This window comes from Marmota monax, unplaced genomic scaffold (assembly GCF_021218885.2).
Source record: "Marmota monax isolate L192 unplaced genomic scaffold, Marmota_monax_Labrador192_F-V1.1 WCK01_AAM20220418_F8-fsc00163, whole genome shotgun sequence".
NCBI lineage: Eukaryota > Metazoa > Chordata > Mammalia > Rodentia > Sciuridae > Marmota > Marmota monax.
The window spans coordinates 2,130,227-2,154,913 of NW_026693660.1; the positions used below are offsets into that span (position 1 = coordinate 2,130,227).

At 37.0% G+C, this 24,687-nt stretch overlaps 1 protein-coding gene and 1 pseudogene across 22 annotated transcripts in view; both read left to right on the plus strand.

Annotated features, from left to right (window-relative positions):
- Positions 1-24,687, plus strand: part of Erc1 (ELKS/RAB6-interacting/CAST family member 1) — a 564,692-nt gene that overhangs the window by 2,801 nt on the left and 537,204 nt on the right. The window lies entirely within an intron of this gene.
- On the plus strand, positions 17,682-22,783 carry LOC131424760 (NADH dehydrogenase [ubiquinone] 1 beta subcomplex subunit 9-like; annotated as a pseudogene).

The following is a 24,687-nucleotide window of genomic DNA, read 5'->3' on the forward strand; positions in this document are numbered from 1 at the left end:
TAAGTTGTTTTTTGTTCTTTATTGCTAAATCCTTAGATTAGTGTGCCAGTTTGTTACTTAAACATTAGTATTGGAAACTTAAAAATGAATGTTCTCATGTCAACAGCACTGTTTCATACTATGTTTATGCTTTTAGAAGTAGCATGAGAGCTGTTAAATGTGCATTTTATGTGTAGTGTATTAGAAACATTGACAGAAAGATCAGGGAGCAAAATATTGTGATTTGTCAAATAATCAGTACACTGATTATCAGTTTTCAGAGAAATGCAATAAAATAATTTTAACATAGTCATGTCATAGGCTATAATGTGATTCTATCTATGGCTATTCAGGTCTTTCCATGTCTTGGATTGTGTGCTCTTGGAGTCACTGTGCCTGAGTTCAAATCCCGACCTTGCCATTGTATGACCTAAGGCAGACTGTTTAACCTCCGTTTCTTACCTTTAGCCTGTATCTCAGTTTCTTCCTCTGCAAAATGGGAATAAAAGCAATAATACCTAACTTCTTAGGTTGGTCAATGAGTTAGTTCTATAGTTACAACAGTCCTGGCACATAATTAGTTGGTTCACTAACATCTTTTGACGTTTTTATCATGAACATTATTCATTCATTCATTCACTTAATAAATACATATTAAGCATGTATTACCAAGGTATTCTAGGTGTTGGCAGTATAGCAGTGAACAAAGTAGATAAAAATCTGGATCATCTTGGAGCTTTTATCTTAAGTGAGGAAATAGATGATAAAATACGTAAATAAACCAGTAAATGAATTTTAGATGCTAGTAAGTGCCATGAAGAGAAATGAAGCAAGAGAGAATAATAGGGAATGGAGATGAGGGTGCAGGAGGCATGTAGACTAGGAGGGCTTCTAAGTTTGACATTGAGTAAGGTATGGGAACTGCTGTGGACCATTGATATAATCTGACTTATGCTGTGAAAGAATGGCTCTGACTGCAGTGGGACTTTAGAGCAGGGGTGCTGTGGAGAAGTAAGGCCACTAGTCAGGAGGTTCTTTTACAGTGTTGTAGATGAGAATGGCTCTGACCCAGGTGATAGCAAGAGGAAATGTGAGAAGTGGTTGAAGTTTGGGTCTGTTTTGAGGGTAGACCTATAGTATTTGCTGGTGGTTGGATGTGGGATGTGAGCAAAACAGAAGAGTAAAGAATAACTCAAGTTTTTGGCCTGAAAGACTAGAAGAATGAGGTTGTCAGTAACTGAGATGGAGGTGGCATTTGGTGGAGCATGTTTGGGGAAAACACAAGTTTAGGAAAAATGTCTAGGCTGAGTGAAAATTTGTCTATTTTCAGCTGACACATGTAAAGTGAAGAGATGTTGAGATCATCAGGGGAATGAATTGAGGTAGAGAAGACATCTGAGCCTTGGGGCACTGACTGATTCATTCATTCTACAGTTACTTAATATGGATGGTTTAAGTACTCTTTTAGCCATTAGGTCATACAGCAGTGAACAAAGCTGACAGAAACCTCTACTTTCATGGGACTTACCTTCTAGATACATTGGAGGAATGAAGAGTAACCCAACAGACTGAAAAGAGATCTGTGAATAAGGAGGAGAACTCGGGGAGTGTGATGTTGTGGAAGTGGAGGAAAGGAAGTTTTCAAGGAGGGTGGAATGATCAACTGTGTCATTGTTTAGCTGTTTTTTATGTATTTATATGTGGTGCTGAGAATCGAACCCAGTGCCTCACACATGCTAGGCAAGTGCTCTACCACTGAGCCACAACCGTAGCTCCTAGAATGAAGTAATTTTTAAAAACCAATCTAGGGGCCAGGTACAGTGATGTATGCCTATAGTCCCACTACTTGGGAGGCTACATCATGAGGATCAAAAGTTAAAGGCCAGACTCCACAACTTAGCAAGACACTGTCTCAAAATAAAAAAGGGCTGGGAGTATGTAACTCAATAGTAAAGGGCCTCTGGATTCAATCCCCAGTACTGGTGGGGAAAACAAACCAATTCCAGGGAAAGTAAAAATCTAAAATGTTCTTAATATTTGTCTCATCTAACACTAAAATATATTTAGGGGCTGGGTTTGTGGCTCAGTGGTAGAGCAGTTGCCTAGCAAATGTGAGGCACTGGGTTCAGTTCTTAGCACCACATAAAAATAAATAAATAAAGATACTGAGGGGCAGGAGTTGTGGCTGTGGTAGAGTTCTTGCCTACCATGTGTGGGGAACCGGGTTTGATCCTCAACACCACATAATAAATAAAATAAGGATATTGTGTCCACCCACAACTAAAAAATATATTTGAAAAAAGATATTGTGTTCATCTACAACTAAAAAAATTTAAAATAAAATATATTTAGTCATCTATTGCTAGATATCATAGTCAAGCAGAATTCTCTTACTCAACACTCTGACACATCTTTAAAATGTTTTTTTAAAAAATTACTTCATTTTTTTCAGAACAAAATAGGCAATGCAAGTATGTACTTGTAAGAAGGAAATGTACATGGCGTTTATAATCGCAATTACGTATGCTTAACTTTATAAAAATTAGGTATATGTGCCAAATCAGAAGATAGAAAAGAATATTGGGGAAGAAGTCTTTTTCCCATCTCTTTTTCCTTGAAGACCATCACTATTCAAGTTTCTTGTTTTACCTCCCAGTAACATTCTATGCAATAATATGGCCTTTAGCTATTCTAATAGTACATGAATATACAATGTATTGTATCTTCCAATCTAATATTGAACTTTGTTATTATTTTAGGATAGATTATCTGAAAGGTAATTTTCGTGCTCTTTTCAAAAGAAATAATGATTATTAGAATCTTACATGGATTCAATAAGTCACAATGGACAGTAATTCTGGTTTTGTAGGCTTGATAGTTTCTTTTTTTTTTTTTTTTTTGAGAGAGAGAGAGAGAGAGGAGAGAGAGAATTTTTAAAATATTTTTTAGTTCTCGGCGGACACAACATCTTTGTTTGTATGTGGTGCTGAGGATAGAACCCGGGCCGCACGCATGCCAGGTGAGCGCGCTACCGCTTGAGCCACATCCCCAGCCCTGAGCCACATTCCCAGCCCAATTGTTTCTTTTCTTTTTAAAATTTTTTTTTTAATATTTATTTTTTAGTTATTGGCGGACACAACATCTTTGTATGTGGTGCTGAGGATCAAACCCGGGCTGCACGCATGCCAGGCGAGCGCGCTACCGCTTGAGCCACATCCCCAGCCCTTGATAGTTTCTTTTCTTTCTTTGGTACCAGGGATTGAACCCAGGGGCGCTTAACCACCGAACTACATCCTCAGCCTTTCTTTATATTTTATTAGAGACAGGGTCTCGCTGAGTTGTTTAGGGCCTCACTAAGTTGCTGAGACTGGCTTGAATTCTCAGTTCTCCTGCCTCAACCTCCAGCATCACTGGGATTACAGGTGTGCACTACCAGTCCTGGCTAGACTTGATAGTTTTATTTCATGCTTTCTTTTTAGAAAATATGAAGTAAAGGTAGGATTTCATGAGGACAGCAACTGTTATGTTCTCTATTGAGCAAATAATACGTACTTAGTAAAGATTTGAGGAATGAATGTAAAATAGTTCTATTAAGTGAATTCACACCTGATGGAGTGGCTGGATCCAGAAAACAGTTGCTATTGGGTATGAAGAATTCAAGGATCTGATGTTAGATGACCCACCCATGTGTGTATTGAAATGAGCAGAATGAGTAGCAGGAGTGGTGTGGCATAGAGGATTGTGACAACTGTTAAGTTGTTGACCATGTAATGGTGTGGAGAGTGTCCAGGTGGTTATCAGGTCATAGTGAAGAGGTGGAGGTAGAAGACTGTGTTGCTGACTAGCATCAGCATTAAGAATAAGGATTTTGCCTGGTGCGGTTGCGCAGGCCTGTAATCCCAGTGGCTGGGGAGGCTGTTGCAGGAGGATCGCGAATTCAAAGTCAGCCTCAGCAATGGTGAAGCACTAAGCAACTTGGTGAGACTCTCTCAATAAAATACAAAATAGGGCTGGGGATGTGGCTCAGTGGTCGAGTGCCCCTGAGTTCAATCCCCAGTTGAAAAAAAAAAAAAAAAAAAAAAAAAAGAGTAAGGATTTTTGTGAGGGTTGAGGAATAATGATCTGTCAGTGTCATTGGGAGAAAGAAAGGTACTAGCTTCATTTTCCAGTATTGGGTATGGCCTGTGAGAGACCAAATAGCTTCCCTTGAAAGGGCTACATGGCAAGGGGTGTCTTGAATTAGAAAGCCAGTTTTCAGTTAAGTCAGAGTTAATGAGGAAATTTTGAGGAGATTGAGACTTTTTATAGGAGTTTCCATGAGAGTATAGTTTCTACTATATTGGCTTTTATTATCTTCATTTAAACTTAAAAAGTCTTTATCTTAATAGAACTTTTCCAGCTTCATGCTTTAGTGTTCTGTTATTCTCTGCTTTGTAGCCAAACTTCTTTGAAAGAATTTTCTTTTCTTTTTTATTTTTGCAGAGTGGGAAGACATTTTCCAGCTTGATTTCTTTTTTTTTTATTAAATTCTTTATTCTAATTTGTTATATACAACAGCAAATTGCAATTCATTTCATATTACACATATAGAGCACAATTTTTCAAGTCACTGGTTGTACACAAAGTGTTTTCACACCATTCATGTCTTCATGCATGTACTTAGGGTAATAATGTCTAACTCAGTCCACTGTCTTTCCTACCCCCATACCCCCTCCCTCCCCTTTGTTCTATCTAAAGTTCCTCCATACCTCCGGTTGTCCCCCCCCCCCCCCCCATCGCCATTATGAGTCAGTGTTCTCATATCAAAGAAAACATTAGGCTTTTGGTTTTTTGGGATTGGCTTACTTCACTTAGCCATGATTTTATTCTCTCTTAATGCTGAGTAATATTCTATTGTGTATATATACCAAAATTTCCCTATCCATTCATCTACTGAAGAGCATCTGGGTTGATTCCACAATTTAGCTGTTGTGAATTGTGCTGCTGTGAACATTGATGTGGCTGTGTCCCTGTAGTATGCTGTTTTTAAGTCCTTTGAGTATAAACCAAGGAGTTGGGATAGCTGGTTCAAATGGTGGTTCCATTCCAAGTTCTCCAGGGATTCTCCATACTGCTTCTTAGAAAGAATTTTCTACGTTTGCTATGTATCTCCATTTCTTCACCTTTGATTTTTTTTCTCAGCCTATTTCTGTTTTATGTTTGCTTCCACTAGTAGCCAATGAAAATATGAAATTTGAACATCACCAGTGGCTATTTTTCTGTGTCCTATTATTTACCCTCTTAGCAGTCGTGCTAGTTTTCTATTGGTACCTAACATATGATCCCCAAACTTAACAATAACAGAATAGTTTCATAGTATCTATGGGTCAGAAATTTGGATGTGGTTTGTACCTATGATTCAGGGTCTCTCATCAGGCTGGAGAGGTGTTGACTAAGGCCTCAGTCATCTTAGAGCTAACTCCACTGAGAGAGGCTCTACTTCCAGGTTCATTCATGTGGCTACTGGCAGCCTCAAGTGTTTGTGGGATATTTACTGGAGAAAGGAGTTCTTTGCTGTTTCAGTCTTTGCATAGTAGATTACTACAACATGGCACCTTGCTTCTCCTATATCAAGACCATTGTGGGGAAAGAGGAGAGAGGAGATATTAGCCAGAGTCTTTTTGTAACCTAATCTTGGAAGTGATGTGCTATCACTATTGCTTCATCGTGTTCATTACAAGAATGTCACTAGATCCAACACATTGAAGGTGGAATTTCACAATGACATGAACACTGTGAAACAGAGATCACTCAGAGCCATTTTCCAGACTGCCTACCACAACAGCTTTTGACAGTTGATTTTTCCTTCCTTTTTAAAGCTCTCTTCTCTTTTCTCTCTTTTTCTCTTTCTTTCTTTCTTCCTTTCTTTTGATTGAACCCAGGGCCTTGTGCATGTGAGGCAAGCACTCTACCAACTGAGCTATATCCCCAGCCCTTTAAAGCTCTCTTTTCTCTTGGGGATCTTCAGAGTATGCTTCTGTTTCTCTTGCTGGTTCCTGGACTCTCTTTCTCAAAAACCTTTTGACTCTTTCTCTACCTGTTCATTAAATGTTTGAATTTTGGGCGGGGCATATCATCCCCTCCTCATTTTTCTTCATCTGCTAAGTGTTTGTTTTTCTGTCTTCTGCTTATACCTCTTTCCTGAATTTAAGGACCAATATATCCAGCTTGCTTCTTAGTATTTCCATTTGGATGTTCCTTAAGCTGAATACATCCAGAAGTGAATGTATGCTCTTCCTTTGGTGTTTCTTAATTCATTCAGTGACATCATTGTTTGCTCAAGCCGGAAATAAAGGGGGATGGTCTTTTGATTTTTCCCTCTCTACCACTTCCCATTTTACTATTCCTTGATGGTGTGAATATTTTTTTGTGAGGTATTGCATCCTATGCTGGGTTCCAAGCATTGAATGAGTGTTTGCTAGGTGTTTTGATGATTCTTTTCAATCTGTGTTCATAGATTTTGTTTAGGAGTCACATGATCAATCCTCTGCTTCAGAAGGGGGTAGCAACTATTGAACAGTCATTTTTAGTGGTTCACTAAAGAAGGAAAGTAAGCCACTATGTTTCTTTTTTTCTTTTGGTACTGGGGGATTGCAGTACTTGAGGCTGGCTATATCACTCAGAATATTTTTTATTTTGAGACAGGGCATTGGTAAGGTAAATTGCTGAGGCTGACCTTGAACTTGTCCTCCTCTGTCAGCCTCCTGAATTGTTGGGATTACAGGCATCACCATTGGGCCCACTTTTTTTTTTTTTTTTTCCTGATTGTACTGAGAATTGAACCTCGGGCCTTGGGCATACTAGTTAAATGCTCTACCACTGAGCCATATCACCAGACTTTTTTCATTTTATTTTGGGATGAGGTTTCCCTGAATTATTGAGGCTGTCCTTGAACTTGATGTTCTTTACCCTTAGTATCTTTGGTATCTTAGATTACAGGTGCCAGATATATTATGTGATGAATGGACAATTTCATCAGATCACTGCTTTATTATATTATTATTATTACTATTATTTTTACTAATTATGACATTGTATTAAACAACTATGTAGGAGTTACTTGAACACAGTATTGGGACAGTGGAGCTGATAGTCTAGACAGCCACTGAGTGATAATGGATGGGTTGCATATACTGCTTAGATTCATTGGACAAAAAACCTGGTCTCTTGATTTTAGGGAGAACCTCTTTTGGGAAATGCTTATTCAGACATCTTCTTCAGTTTTCTGTTTGTCTTTCTATTTAATTTTTAGGAGTTTTCTTATGTTTTGGATATAAGCCCCTGGATTACTTGTGTTGCAAATATTCATTCTGTAGTTTTCCATTTTGGTTCTCTCTCTTTTTTAAAAATATTTTTTTACTTGTCAATGGACCTTTTATTTTTTATTTATTGATACGTGGTGCTGAGAATCGAATCCAGTGCCTCACACATGCTAGGCAAGCGCTCTGCCACTGAGCCATAACTCCAGCCCCTATTTTGGTTCTCTTTAATGGTATTTTTGAAATACAAGAGATTTGAATTTTCATGTAGTCCAAATAATTTGAACCTTTTTGGTTAGTACTTTTAATGTCCTGTTTAAGAAATCTTTTTTTTTTTTTTTTTCTTTTTGGACCAGGGATTGAACCCAGGGGTGCTAAATCACTGAGCCACATCACCAGCCTGTTTTTTTTCTACTTTATTTAGAGATAGGGTCTCGCTGAGGTACTTAGCACCTCACTAAATTCCTGAGGCTAGCTTTGAACTCAACCCCCCCCCCCCCCAGCCTCCTGAGCCACTCACTGGGATTACAGACATGCACTGCGCCTGCCTCTGTTTAAGAAATCTTTCTTGCTGGGTGCAGTATCACAAATCTGTAATCTTTTATATATATATATATATTTAGTTATAGATGGATGCAGTATCTTTGTTTCATTTATTCATTTTTTTTTAATGTGGTGCTGAGTATCGAACCCAGTGCCTCACATGTTCGAGGCAAGCGCTCTTCTACTGAGCCACAACCCCAGCTCCACACCTGTAATCTTTGCAATCTTGACTTCTAACCCAGCCTGTGGCCAGCTTTGGCAACTTAGTGAGACCCTCAGTAACTTCATAAGATGCTATCTTAAAATAGTAGAACTGGGGAAGTAGCTCAGTGGTAATGCACCTGAGGTTAAATCTTCAGTACCAAACCAAACACCAGCATCAGCAACAAAAACCACATCTTTCTCTACAATCATGAAGTTTTTCTCTTTAATAATTTTGTGGCGTGTCATTGTTATGCCTTTATGTGGACTGCTATAATTGACTTTTGTGTGTGCTCTGATGTAGAAGTTGAGGTTAAAATTTTCCCCTTCTGGTTGACTGATTTAGCGCCATTTATTGACAGTTCCTTTTTTTTCCTACTGCTTTGTAATAAATCAGATTCTCTCCTCTGTTACATTGTTTTCTGTTTCTTGGCTAGTGCCATACCTTCTTAGTTACTGTAGTGTTATAGAATGTTTTAATATCTGTAGAGGAAGCCCTCTCATGTTTTTTAAGAATGTCTGCTTGATGTTCAGTATCTGTCAGTGACTATAATGTCAGTAATTAAGACAGCATGGAATTGGTACAGGAAGAGATAGATAAAAAAATAAACCCAGACAAAAGTATCCAAATAATTCAGTGAGGGAAAGACAGTTTTTTCAACAAAAGTACTGTACAAAAACATGAATCTCAAACTTTACCTCATAGAACTTAGAATTGGGAGAATCTTCCTTTTGTCCTTCTTGCTTTGAGTTGGGGTCTTGATACATTGCCTAGGCTGATCTTGAAATTGTGGACTCTGTGATCCTTCTGTCATAGTCTCCTTAGTACCTGGGAGTGCAGGTGTGCACTACCCTATCTCGATAGGATTTCTTAGATATGGATACCAAAAGTGTATTTCATAAAGAAAGAAAAAAACGGGAATGATTTGATCTTTATCAAAATTAAAAGAGATCATTAAGAAAATAAAAAGACAGAATGAGAAAATACTTGCAAATCATGTAGTTGAATAAAGGATTTGCATCTAGAACATATGAAGTCTTACTTCTGAATACTAAGACAAATAACTCTCCCGGAAAAATGGACAAAAAATTTGAATAAACACTTCACTGACTTAGTAATAAACACTTCAGATCAATGCTTACCATCATTAGATATGAGCTACCACAAGAAGATACAGCTAGACACCCACAAAGAATGGCTGAAATCAAAAGATCATCTCTGAGGTAGAGTTGGCCAGGATATACAGAAACTGGTATTCTGAAATAATTTGGTGCTAGGGATGGAATCCAGGGCCACACATGTGCTAGGCCAGTGCTCTAATACTTTCTTTTTCTAAACTATTTAAAATTATTTTTTTATTTTTTGGTACCAGGGATTGAACTTGGTTCAGGTATTTTACCACTGAGCTACTTCCTCGTCCTTTTAATTTTTTTTATTTTGAGACAGGGTCCTGCTAAATTGCTGAAACTGACCTTGAATTTGAGTGCTCTTGTCTCAGGCTTCTGAATTGCTGGGATTATAGGTGTGTGCCACTGTGACCATCTGTTAATTTTGATATAGCATCTTACTACATTGCCTAGGCTGGTCTTAAATTTGTAATCCTCCTGCTTCAGGCTCTCAAGTAGGTGGGATTATAGGCATGTGCCACGATTCCCGACTTTTTCTGATAATGTTTAATTTTGATACAGCAGCAATTTTTATGTGTTTTTTTTGAAAATAGGCAGAAATTATTTCTGATGTTTAAACTCATAATTCCAATAAAGTACAAATATAACAGTGTTACATTTCCTTATTATAGTGTTACATTTCAGTATACAGATTATGTATCTGTATACTGTTTTTTGTTTTAATTTTTGCAGTAAGTGGGGATTGAATCCAAGGCCTTGCACATGCTAGACAAGTGCTCTACCACTAAGTCACATCCTCATGCCTGTATTGATTGATTGAGTGGTGTTAGGGCTTGAACTCAGGACCTCACATATGCTAAGTGAGTGCTCTGCCACTCAGCAATACCCACAGCCCCTTGTACTATATTTTAAGTTACATATCAGGATCTTTGAAGAGTTGAAAATTAGGGATTGATTTGTAGCCTACTCACATTAAAATTCTTTTAAATTGTTTAGAAAAAATATCTGTTTTATAAAATTTTAATTTTTGTTTTTTGCAAAATTTTATAGTTGTTCTAGAATATACATCTAAGCCAGGAATGGTGTTTGTGTGCTTATAGTTATAGCTATTTAGGAGACTGAGATTGGAGAATTGCTTGATCCCAGGAGTTTGAGACAGCCTGGGCAACATAGTGAGATCCTGCTTAATACTTCATTTGTGTACTCTTGACTGTATTGTGGCAACATAATGTTTGAGACACTTGTCTCTGCCCTGAGGATGCTGGTGATGGGAGGGAGACAAGTAAACATGCAATTATAATAGCATGTAATAAGTGTTAATGATATGGACAAGAAGAGGAAGGTGGAAGGCATGGGAAAGATGAGGTCTGAGATTGGATTTGGATGATGAAGGACTTTGTAAATCATGTTAGGATTGAAATTTTACCTTGAGGTAATAGCAAGACTTTGGAGATTTTTTTTGGGGGGGGGTGGTGGGGAGTACTCAGAGCCACATCCCCAGCCCTATTTTTTGTCTTTTATTTAGACACAGAGTATCACTAGGTTGCTTAGAGCCTTGCATGCTGAGGCTGGCTTTGAACTTACCATCCTCTTGCCTCAGGCTCCTGAGCCGTTGGTATTATAGGTGTGTGCCACTGCACCCACCAACTTTGGAGATTTGTGGGTAAAGGAAATAACAGGTTTATATTTGCTTTTTACAAAGAGTAGATAGGAGAAGTCTAAGTGAGGAGGTCACGTTGGAGACTGTGGCTTTACTCCTGGAAAAGAATGAAAACTGAAGCAGTAACAGTGGAGATAGAGAGGCATACAAAATTGAAAGATTTAAGAAACACAGAACTGTGTAATTCATTATTGTGTGTATGTGTAGTTTTGTGAAGCAAGAACTGGTGTTGGGCAGGAGGAGGCTAAGGTGACTCCAGACTTGGAGCACCTAGGCAAAGAACAGTACTGATAACTATAGTAGCCATATGACTGTTTAATTTTTAAATCTAACTAATTAAGTGAAATAAGACATAAAATTCAGGTCTTCAGTTGGACTAGCCACACAAATATTGAATGACATACGTATTAAATAATTATTTAAAAAATTAAATAATTTCCAGAGTTCTACAAAATCATATTTTAGTGTATCCAGAGAGATTTAAGCAGAAAAATGTATCTGGTTATATATGCTTAATAGCCAGATGGGACATGTGGCTTCTTTTTTCGACAGTGCAGAAATAGAAGATTTCTGTAGTCATAGAAAGTTCTGCTGGACTGTACTGGTCTAGTTTTTGGTATCTACTTCCTTTTTCTCAGAGAAAAGTCAAGAGTAACAGATTATATTCTCCAGTCTCCTGAGCACTGTGACTCCACAACATTTGGTTGTAATATATGATTAGTCACAGATTCTATTAGACAGTGTCATCACCATCATCACTAAATCATCATCACATGTAGAACTTTTTCCTTAATCAGAGAAGGTTCTGTTGGACGGTTCTGAGTGAGATAGTGATGTTTTTCATTGAGCTATCCATGACAGTAGTGGTAGGGTAATAGCAGTCTGTACAAAGTATTCTCCAATAGGAATATGAATCACATATGTAATTAAAAAATTTTATATTTTTAAGATGCTACGTTAATCTAAGTCAGACTGGTCATGAACTCCTTGCCTAATCGGATTCTCCTGCCTCAGCCTCCCTAGTAGCTGGGACTGCATGTGTATACCTTCATGAATGGCTTTAATTAAAAAAAAAATTAAAGAATTAAACAATTAGAGTTTTAAACTTTATAGTTATTTTACTTAACCTACTATATACAAAATCCATTTCAAGATATTGAAAGATATGTTAAAATTTAGTGAGCTATACACATTATTTCTTCATATTGGGTCTTTGAAATCAATTGTGAACTTACACAACATAAATTCAAATTCTAAGTTTTTATCAGAAATATCCTATCTGTATTTAGATCTGTAAATAATGAAATTTACAATTGAAAAAATGATTCACATACCAACTCTAATCATGCTTAAAATTTTTCCAATAACTGAGCTGAATTTCAGTTTTTTAAATTAAAGTTTTAATTATAATTAAATAGAAGAAAAAATTTCATTAATTCATTTGTTGGTCTCACTAGCTATGTTTCAAGTACTTAGAAGCTGCATATGGCTAGTGGCTACTGTTTTAGTGCAGCCCGGGAATAACAGTGCATTCCTTCGATAGTTGGAAGTTCAGGCTTGGAGCTCAAAAAGGTACTGAAACAGATTAGCAGATTATGAAACAGATTATGGGAGAAGGACTTTGAGGAACATGAGTTTGTGATTTGGAATAAACTAATTTTAACCTCTCTGACCCATTTAAAAAAGATCTAAATGCATCTTGGTGAGAGTAAAATAGTAGATGAATATGCAGTATCTTGTTTTAGCTACAAATATGACTTTAGAGTTAGATAAATACGTGATCTTAGGTGTCTTACTGATCCTTTCTGACTTGTAGTTTTCTTATCTATAAATGGGATAATAACATTTCTCTTAAAAGGTTGTGGAAATAGCTAAATGAACTATTCTGGCAAGTATTGACTGCATTTAATACATACTATATTTCCTCATTTCAAGTTTGCCTTTTTTTTTAAATGAATTATCTATTTTTTAATATACCTTTACCTTGTTTATTTATTTGTTTTCATGTAGTGCTGAGGATTGAACCTAGTGCCTCACATGTGTGAGGCATGCACTCTACCGCTGAGCCACAACCCCAGCTCCTTGCCCTTTCTTTTTTATGGAATTTATCATCAACTTAATAAATCATTCTTTTTAGGAAAGAAGGAAATTTACATTTCTTTCTTTTTTTTTTTTTTGAAAGAGAATTTCAATATTTATTTTTCAGTATGTGTATGCCTGTATGTGGTGCTGAGGATCGAACCCGGGCCACACGCATGCCAGGCAAGCACGCTACCGCTTGAGCCACATCCCCAGCCCAAAGGAAACCTACATTAGTTATACATATTAATTATGAACTGAATACCACTTTCAGGTACTTTAAAATATGAAAAAAACCGTGTATTTTAAAATAGAAAATATTGTAATATTGAGAAGTTCTTACTATGAATCAGCTACTATGTTAAAGACTTTATATGATGATGTAAAAGGCTTTTAAAAATGTGCAGTGTAACATTTCTGTTGTGATGTTTCACTTAATAGAAAATCTGTTTTAATTTTGGAAACTTTGAAACATGCAGCTCCTGTTCTTAGTTATTCCAGGAAGCACTGCATTCTGTTTGAATATCTTTGGGTATTCTTAAATGTGTGATTTCATGGTACTTTGGGCTAAAGCTATAGAATTAAAAAATCTGTAATTTTTCATTTGTATGTATACATGTAAAGAATTATAGTTTTAAAATAGTCATTGGTAGAGTTTATTGAGATGATACCACAGAAGAGAAAATGGACTCTTCCTGGTTGAGGAGAAAGGAATTGTGACTTTTAATGGCTCTGCAAATCCCTTTTCCAAGGTCTTTTCCTTAAGTCCCACCTTATGCTTTGTAACTGACAGTGTGCCATTCAACCACTGCCTTGGAAAGATCACCACTTGCATTGTATACATAGCTTGTTCTAGGGAATCTTACTACTTTCTTCACAGTGTTTTCTTTTTTTTTTTTTTTTTTTTTAAAGAGAGAGTGAGAGAGATAGAGGTAGAGAGAGAGAGAATTTTTTAATATTTATTTTTTAGTATTTGGCGGACACAACATCTTTGTTTGTATGTGGTGCTGAGGATCGAACCCGGGCCGCACGCATGCCAGGCGAGCGCACTACCGCTTGAGCCACATCCCAGCCCCAGTGTTTTCTAATATATCCATTCATGTTTGAAATAATATTAGGTATTTTGCATCTGTATTGGAAATAATGAAATTTATGATATGTTTAGGACCAACAGGTAGTTCTGATATTATGTGCTAATGCTCTTTGGTGGTGGTAGCTGAAAGTGTTGTGTGGGGAATGATTTTGAGACCAGGTACAAAAAGAGGAAATGCTCAGCTTGGATTACAATGGCTTTTTCCTTTTGTTTCTGTTTAAATCTTTTTAATCTTTTTCCTTTTTAAAATAGCAATATATACCTACTTGGCATAGTTGGAAAACTATTAGGAAAGTAAACATTTTCTCCCATTGTTTAGCTATGTTTAAATATGGATATTTGAAAATTTGGGATTATTTTGCATGTTAAAATTATATCCTTTTTCATTTTCTGTATTATAAATATTTTTTTCATCTTAGATATTTTTTCCTTGGTACCATGGATTGATCCGCATCCCTAACCGTTTTTTAATTATTTATTTATTTTTAAAATATTTTTAAAATTTGTAGTTGGACACAATACCTTTATTTTATTTATTTATTTTTATGTGGTTCTCAGGATCAAACCTGGCTCCTCCCTCGCATGTGCTAGGCAAGCGCTCTATGGCCAAGCCGCAATTCTAGCCCCTTATTTTTTTTTCCCATCTTTTAAAAATTTTTATTATTTAGTTGTTAGCCCCTTATTTTTTATTTTGAGACAAAGTCTCCCTATTGAATTTGTGATTGTACTATTTTGACCTAACCACATCTCTGGAATTATAGGTGTGTGCCCCCATGCCTGGCTCATGTCAGCTATTTCTTGTAAATTTATTTTTTGTAGGCTGCATGCTAGTTTTAAACATTTCACTTAAAACATTTCCTAAAGAGATGAGTACCAATAAAGCTGGTATGTTTTTACTTGATGAAGTTTTCTCTGCATTTTTCTCTTCATGGAATTAATTTCTGAATCAGGAGAGATAAACAACCTATCCCTCCCTCCCCCCATATATGGCATTGAATCTAGTGGCTTCTACCGCTGAGCCACTTCCTCTAAATATATTTTATTTAGAGGCCTGATCTCCTTAAGTTGTTGAGGCTGGCCTTGACCTTGACTTTGACCTTGCCCTCCTCAGCCTCAGGAGCAGCTAGGATTACAAGTTTATGTCAACCATGCTGCCTGAAAAGATATGAATATCCTTAAGATCCTTAACTCATTTTCAAATTTTTTACCTTCCAAATACTTTTAGGAAAGAAAAAGTTCTTGGATACTTATAATTTTTCGTACTTTTAAAAATTATGAAATGTTTCCTACTTGCAAAAGAAGAATTATATAATTTGTAACAGTGTACTTATTGCCTACCTTAAAAAATAAAATATTACAGAATTAGAACTTCTTTTTATAGCTTTCTCATTATAAGTTTCTTTATTTATGAAAAATGATGTCAGTATTAAACCTTAACCAAAGATACAGGTGGATGTTGAAGGTCTTTTGATCTGTCCGGAATTTTGAATTTCTCAGTTGTAGGAAGGTGATACGATGCATATACTATCTATTACCTAACTTTTTAAGGAGTTTCAGGAGATACTTCCTAATTCCTTCATCAGATACTTTGGTATTTTTGTATTGGTTCAGTTCTGGTTTTGCCTCCACATTAGTTACAAAATTTTGGATTTTCATGTTTTTGGAATTCGGGTTTGTGAATAATATTTATGAACAAGTGCATAATGTAGTTTTTAAGATCAGGGTCTCACTGTATTGCCTCGGCAGGTCTGGAACTGCTGCGCTCAAGTGATCTTGACTTAGCCTCCCTGGTAGCTGGGACTATAGGCATGTAGTTCCATACCTGGCTGACATTTGTGGTAAAATTTGTTGAACTTTTGTTGAACTGATCATAATTTAGGATGAGATGTGGTATAAAATGCAAGCTGATGAACATTACCATTTGATATTTTAGGATTTTAAAAACCCAGGATTTTAGCTGGGCGTGGTGGCACATGCCTGTAATTCCAGCCTTTTGGGATGCTGAGGCAGAGGATTGCAAGTTCAAAGCCAGCTTCAGCAACTCAGTGAGGCCCTAAGCAACTCACTGAAATCCTGTCTCTAAATAAAATATCAAAAGGGCTGGTGAATGTGGCTCAGTGGTTAAGTACCCCTGGGTTTAATCCCTGGTGCCAAAACAAAACAAAACACTCCACAGAAAAAAACGACAACAAAAACCCCCCAGGATGTTAATAAGAATGGATTATGGGGGAAGACTCTTGAACTAAGTGGCATAAAATTGTTGAGAAAAGTAGAGAACAACTATGATTAGCAACCTTGTGTTTACTTTTAAAAATATCTTCTTGACCAGTATTTGTAATGGTGAGAACTTTGATGGAGCTTACAATTACCTTGATTAACTGATTGATAAGAATTATTAAAAACTGTAATTAACCTGATTGTAACTGGGTTACTCACCCTTCCATAAAAAGGGATGAAATGCTAACAGCATCAAGTGTTAAGATTGTTCCTTTAAATTGGTAATATCATTGTTGCTCCTAGCAATGGTTCTCTTTCAGATGAATATGCCACTGAGACAGTGTTTCTTTAGCCAATGTCCTGTAGTTTTGCATGTCTAGTCAATATAGGGGAATGAGATTAAGATCATAGAATCAGATGCATGATGTTAGCAAACCTCATATTATTAAATCATATCATGAGGGTAGAAGCAGAGACATCTGCTTTCTTTAATGTGCAGTTTTTTTTTTGTTTTTTTTTTTAAAAAAACCTTGTACTACTCACAAAGATGTTACCAATCAGCGTCAGGGCATCACATCTATTAATTATTATTTAAGTGAGTGCTGTGAGGTCCTTATTTAAACTCTTAGTCTATATAGTGAGACTTTTTTTTTTTATATTTTTTAGTTGTAGGTGGACACAATACCTTTATTTTTATTTATTTTTTTATGTAGTGCTGAGGATCGAACCCAGGGCCTCGCACATGCTAGTCAAGTGCTTTACCACTGAGCCACAACCCCAGCCCCGAGACTATTTTTTTTTAATGTGAAAGTAATACATGCTCATTGTTAAAGAAAAGAAAATAATGCATATAGAACCAGGTGTAATCAGTGACTTGGGAGGCTAAGGCAGGAGGATTACAAGTTCAAAGCCAGACCCTATCTCCAAATAAATAAAAAGGGCTGGGGATGTGGCCCAATGGTTTTGCTCCCTGGGTTCAATCCCTGATACCAAAAATAAACAAAAACCCTAAAACATATAGGCAAGGGAAAAAGTGTCTATCTGGGCTTTCTGAAGTTGCTTGTGGGAGTTGCTTAGGAATGTAGCTGAATGGTAGAGTGCTTGCCTAGCGTCCATAAGATCATTGGTTCTATCCCCAGCACCTAAGGGGCAGGGGGGGGAAGAAAAGAAATAGCTTGTTGGGGCTGGGATTGTGGCTCAGCGGTAGAGCACTTGCCTAGCATATGCGAGGCCCTGGGTTCGATCCTCAGCACCACATTAAAAAAATAAGTAAATAAAATAAAAGATATTGTGTCCAACTACAACTAAAAAAAAAAAATCATTAAAGAAAAAGAAATAGCTTGTTACCATCTAAACTTTCTGGTATGTACACAGACACTTATGTTTATCCTTTTTGTATTCAAACAATTGTATTATTCTATAACATTTTCTTTTCTATTTCACATTGTATTCTAGTTGTCTTGGCATGTCAAATACATTTATTTGAAAATTTAATTAATTGTATTTTAGATTTGGAGATAACATAATTTGTTTAACCTATCCCTTGTTGGAAATTTAAGTTTTTTTTTTTTTAAATTTTTGTTTCGACACAGGGTCTTGCTAAGTTGCTTAAGGTGTCTCTAAATTGGTGACGCTGGCTTTGAACTTGCATTCCTCCTGTCTCAGCCTCCTGAGTTGCTGGGATTACAGGTGTGCATCACCTTGCTTGACTGTTCTCTCTTCTTGATGGTACAAATAATACAATAATTGAACATCATTGCACATATATTCTTAAACCTGTGAAAACATCTTATGGAGAATATTTATTTATTTAATGTGGTGCTGAGAATGGAACCCAGTGCCTCACACCTGCTAGGCAAGTGCTCTACCACTGAGCCACAACCCCAGCCAGAGAAGAATCTTTAAAAATGTTTAAAAACAATATTTAGTTAAACTCATTTTCTGATAATACATGCTGCTAATTGCAATAGGTTGGACTAGTAATTTTGAGATTTAGGTCAGAATTTTACCTATAGTACTTTAAATAGCTAATGGGTAGTGTATTATATTTTCTGGTTCAACTTATGAATATCTCATAGCTCATCCACATCAGCCTATTCAGTTGTAATTAACTTGGAATAGTTTACTAGGTTACTGGTAAAGAATTTTCTAGTTTGTCTTATGAATATGTGGTGTTCTTTTGGAGATCCAGGTCATTGAGAGCTAATATTATCCTTCTTTCTCATCTCTGAGGAACAAGTGAGAGACTGCTGTCTGCAGTTTCATATTATGCTTGTAGCTATTTGTGGGGAGAGTGAGAATTAAAGGCTACATATAATCATTGTGTGTAGAAGTATTTTTATTTTTAGACCTTTGAGTATATTCTAGGATTTGGAGTGGGTGTAGAGGGGCTAGGCTGGGGAACATGTTCTCTGTTAGTATGTGCTTAACTGTTGAATCAATGCTTTTCTTGTGGGGAAAAATGATAGTGGAAATTTTGAGCATTCTTTTTGTATTTTTCATGACCTACCTGATAAATTTGGTGGTGGAGTTTTAGTGACCAGGTCTGAATTCAGTTTTGTTGTTTTTCTATTTTAAGAATTCATTGAGGGCTGTAGTTCAGTGGTAGAGCGCTTGCCTAGCATGTGTGAGGCCCTGGGTTCGATCCTTAGCACCATGTAAAAATAATTAAAATAAAGGTATTATGTCCAACTACAACTAAAGAATAAATATTAAAAAAAGAATTCATTGAGATTATGTAAAGAATATGAAAAGTAGGATTTAGGATATTAAGAAAACACCCTAGATGGGAAAATAATTGATCTCTTCACAACTATTCCTCTTCCACTTTCCACACTGAAGACCACATACTATTTGATTCCATTTTCTTGAAATGTTCAGAATAGGCCCTGCTGTAGATCTAGGAAATAGATTATTAGTTGCCAGGGCCTGAGGACTTGAAATTGGTGTTTATGGATTTGCGGGGTCTTTTTTTATCAATGATGTTAATATTTATTTTTTATGGTACTGGAGATTGAATCCAAGATTGGTCTGCTACTGAACTATACTCCTTAGGACTGCCCCTCCACCCTTTTTTAAAATTTTGAAACAAGTTCTTGCTAGGTTGCTGAGGCTGGCCTTGAATTTGCTGTCCTCTGCCTCAGCCTTCCAAGTCCCTGGGATTACAGGCATGTACCACCCCCAGCTTCAGTGAGATAAATATTCTGTAATTAGATAGTGATGATGGTTGTGAATGTAGTTGGCTCTCTGTATCTGCAGGTTCTGCATTTGCAGATCTCAACCAACTGCTGATAAAAAATATTCAGAAAAAAGTTATTTGTATTGAATATGAACACATTTGTTTCATTATTTTCTAAATATCACAACTACCTCCATATTATTTACATTATATTAGGTATTATAAATGATTTAGAAATGATTTAAAGTATAATGCGAGGATGGGCATAGGTTACATTCAAGTATACCATTTTATAATGAGGGATTGGAATATTATGGATTTTGGTATCCATGAGAGTTCTCAGAATCAGTCCCTTACAGATACTAAAAGCCACTGCATTGTGTAAATTATAAAGTGAAATGGTGAATTTTGTGATATGACATGTAAAAAAAAATGCTGAAACAAAAATGAAAAGGCAGGTGGCTTCTAAAGGAGAGCAGGGCATCATGGTGTTCTTGTGCAGGGTGCCTCTCTGACCCACCAGCCAAAGATGTTGTGGCTTTATAAGGGGCTGCTGCGTTAGAGTCATGGTGTGTCCACAGGGACAAGTACTGGTACTTTGCTTGTATGATGAGAGGCTGGTTTGAAGAACATAGAATGAATGCCACCCAGTGGTTGAGGGAGGCAGAAGAAGAGTTCTGGCACAGTACCCATATCCCTGACTCTGCTGGGGGCACCTCCTATGAGAGATATGAGTGCTACAAGATTCCAGAATAGTGCTTAAATTACTGGCATCTTTCTGAGAAGGCATTGTATCCTGATTACTTTGCCAAGACAGTGCAGTGGAGGAAACTGAAAGGAAAGCTGGGTGAGAGAGGTTAAGCAGCTACAGGAGGAAACCCCACTTGATGGTCCTAAAATGGAAGCTTTGCCTCCTACCAGGAAAGAAGGTGATCTGTCCTCACTGTGGTAGCATATTGTGACCAGACCCCAGGAGTGGCCCATGTAGAGAGAGAAGAGAGATATAGACACCTCACTATTCATGCTTGCAAGTGAAATAAGTTATAGAACATACACGTGCCCTAGTAAAAATAAATATGGAAAAAAATGAAAAGGCATACAAAACATATTGATTCTCACAGAGGTATGGTGGGGGAAAAATAGAGCTTTAGAATAAGGAAATTTTCTGTCTTTTTTGCTTTTTTAGTATTTGGGATTGAACATGGGTAACATGAGCTACACTTTTCAGTCCTTTTTAATTTTTGTTTTGAGACAGGATCTTGCTAAGTTGCTAAGTCTGGCCTTGAACTTGCCATCCTCCTGCCTCAGGTTCCTGAGTCACAGATTATAGGCATGTCCTGTGAATATGGAACTTTTATCAAACCAGCACTGCTCCTCTGGGGTTTCCAATATGCCTCTGACTCTTAACTCCAGAATCTCTATATCATAGTGAATGGCTGTTATTGATTACACTATGTTACATTCCTTAAATATGTTGGGCTTGTAAAATAAAATTGGGCATCATCAATAGATTAGAAAAAGAAGGGCTGGGGATGTGGCTCAAGCGGTAGCGTGTTCGCCTGGCATGCGTGGGGCCCTGGGTTCGACCCTCAATACCACATAAAAATAAAAAATAAATATATTAAAAAAAAAAAAAAAAAAGAAAAAGAAGACCATACAGTAAAGGAGGCCACTTAAAAGTTTGTTTTAATAGTCTTGTCCAGACTGGATGAAGTTGTAGCTGAAGGTTTGGAAATGAATTATATATATTACAAAGATAAGAATTTATGGTACATAGTGATGGATTAATTAATGGAAATTGAATGAAGGAGTCAAAATGAATTTTGTTCAGCCAGGGAACATAGGAGAAACGATGTGTTTTAGAGAAAATATGTTTATTTAGAACTGATGAGTTGTCTGTGGATCATCTTGACAGCAATGTTTAGTATGTGGTGGTCTGCAGTCCAAAAGAAAGGTCAGCAGTGGGAATATTGATTGAGAAAATTTAAACTAAATATCTATGTAAAATAAGTATTAATTGAAACAATTGTAGATGAGATTGCCCAGGAAAAGTGAATAAAGAATGTGAAAACATGTTTGAAAATAGAGCTATTAGCTATACTAGTCATTTAAAAGTAGAGAAAGAGGGGCTGGGGATGTGGCTCAAGCGGTAGCGCGCTCTCCTGGCATGCGTGCGGCCCGGGTTTGATCCTCAGCACCACATACAAACAAAGATGTTGTGTTCGCCGAAAACTAAAAAATAAATATTAAAAAAATTCTCTCTCTCTTTTTAAAAAAATTATTAAAAGTAGAGAAAGAGGAGCCCATAAAATGTATGACAAAGGGATTGTCTTGGAGAGATAGTAAAATCAGAAGAGTAGGATCAGAGACTTCATGTGAGAGTTTGAAGATAGAAGTGATCAGTAGTATGAGATATAATAGAAGTAAAGAGAATTCATTACATTTGGCTACAGGGAAAATATCCTGGTTTTATTGTAGAAGTCGTACAATAAATGTTTTTAATATCTTGTCCCTTATAGTACCTAGACCAGTATACAATTTGTTGGATATCTTTAATCTACCCATTCTTGAATAGTTTTTTAATTTAGTCCTGATTATAAAAATAGTATGTTCTTACAAAGATAAATGTGTAGTTTCTGCAGGTATATGAGAAAGTAAAATCATTGTTAAAAATGTTACTTACCAGGTTGTGTAACCTGCCATAACCTTTTTTTTTTGTATTGGGGATTGAACCCAGGGGCACATAACCACTGAACCACATCCCCAGCCCTTTTTTGTATTTTATTTAGAGACAGTCTCAGTTGCTTAGGACCTCACTAAATTACTGAGTCTGGTTTTGAACTCAAAATCCTCCTGCCTCAGCATCCTGAGCCACTGGGATTACAAGTACATGTTTTTCTTTTTAATGTGGAGGGAATCTGTGTTTATAATTTTTTTCTGTTTTCTCTTTGAAACATTTTTCCACATATTGAGGATGAAACCAAATCATCATTTATATATTTATTCATTTTTTTGCTGCACTGAAGATTGAGCCCCGGAGCACTCTAAAGCCCTTTTTTATTTTGAGGCATGGTTATGCTAAATTGCTTTGGCTGACCTTGAACTTGTGATCCCTTGTCTCAGCCTTCTGAATAGTTGTGATTACAGTCTGCACCACCCCTCCTGGATACATCATCATTTACAGTGAGATAATAAGTTAATTTCTTAGGGCACCTGTAACAAATTATGTCAAGTTGGTTCTCATAGTTCCAGAGCTAGAGATCCAAAATTCAGATACCGTGAGAGCCAAGTGTATTGGCCCACGCCTTTAATCCCAGGGGAGATTGAGGCAGCGAAGTGCTATCTCAGAAAAGGACTGGCAATGTAGTTCAGTTGTAGTGTGTCCCTGGGTTCAATCCCCAGTAGCCCCTCCCCCCCACCCGCTGGAAAAAAATGTCCTCAAAGCCTTGTTTTCTCCGAACATTCTGGAGAGAATTCTTTTTTTTCTTCCTGGCTTCTGGTGGCCCCTGGCAATCCTTGGCTTGCTTGGTTTGTTGCCACATTATTCTGATCTCTGGCCTTCTTCCTAATGTGTATCTCTGTGCTTGAATCTCCTTTCTTTTCTCATATAAAGATATCATTCAGCTGTGCATTTTGGTGTGCACCTTTAATCCCAGCAACTCGGGAGGCTGAGGCAGGAGGATTGTGAGTTCAAAGCCAGCCTCAGCAACTTAGTGAGGCACTTAGCAACTCAGCCAAACCCTGTCTCTAACCCCTGTCACAGACCCTGGGGATGTGGCTAGGGTTAAGCATCCCTGGGTTCAATCCTCTGTCCAAAAAAGAAACAAAAAATCAATCATTTAGGGCCTTTCTAATTAAAAAACAAACAAACAAACAAACCAGCATTTAGGGCCTTTCTAATGAAATTAACTTGGCTACATCTACAAAGACCCTGTTTTCTGAGGTTCTGGTTACACAGTAATTTTTGAGGACCCATTACAGATTGTATCCCATATTGTAGCTTTGCCTTAACATATATAGCCAATAATATACATAACCATTTAGATTGTAATTTTTCACATGAACATAATGGGGGAGGAGAGCCTTGTTGATCCAGCTGGACTCCTTTTGGTACTACTTTGTCCCATTTTAACTGTGAATGGACATGTGCAGCAGTCCTGGCCTGAGATGAATATGATTCCGAGGGCTTATAGCCCTTAGGAGTGAAAGTTGAATCACAGCATAAGGTAAGCCACCAAGACCTGCTGAGGTAAAAAGTGAGGATGAGTGGAATTTAGAATAGTAGGGATGGGAGAAAATGAGCTCAGACCACCAGCAGCTGTAGTTTGTTCCAGTAACTTTTCTCTTCTCTGTGTCCTCTCAAAAAGAGAGCCCTGTGGGAATCAAGCAAAAGCTGTTCCTTATGCCATTGTGGAGAAGGGATACAAGGGGTGGACTGTGGTGGCCGTGAAAATGTGCCAGTCTCCTTTTGTGAGGGACATGATTGACTTTCTCCACTGAATTGCCTTTGTATCTTTGTATAGCAGTCCCATAATTCTATAGTCTATTCCTGGAATCTTGTTATTTCAAGAAATTCTGTAGTTTGCTCTTTTTCATTCAGTTTTCCCACTTGTGTGAAAATATGTGTAAAATAAACACAATTGTAATGACTAACACTTACTGAAAACCTACTAAGAACCCTAGGTATTTTATACTCACTCAGTGATTTGATCTTCTTAGCTCTTCTTGGAAAAAGATCTTATGTCCATTTCATTGATGAAGATGCTGAGGGTCTAAGAGTTTCATTTATTCATCCAAAGCTGTCCATTTAAATAGTCAAGCTGAATGAGCCTACGCTTTTCCTGCTAGTCCTTGGATGTGTGACTTTCAGGAACACAGTGAGAACTGATTATTTCACAAAGCCCTTGTTACGGTGAAATGTACTGGAAGAGTATGTGTTGCATTTTTGTTACTGCACATGTAGACTCTATAGGAAATAGTTCTGGACACATTTTTGTTTTAATAGTTGAGTATAGTGTTTTTAATATGCTTTGATACTAGAGCAACAGTATTAAAGAGGATAATACAAAAATTATTCTGTCCATGTATCCTGAGTACTGTTGCTAATGAGAAGTACAATTGGAGATACCCAGATAGTGGGGTATGTGGTTCTGATTGTCAAATGAAGGGGTTAGGACTGGAAGTGTAAATTTGGAGTCATCATTATACAGTTTATATTTAAAGCTGGTAGGGGTAGGGAGAAGTGATCCCCTAAGGATGATACTGTAGTGTGAGAATAATACAGAGATGAAGATGTAATTCTGGAAATCAG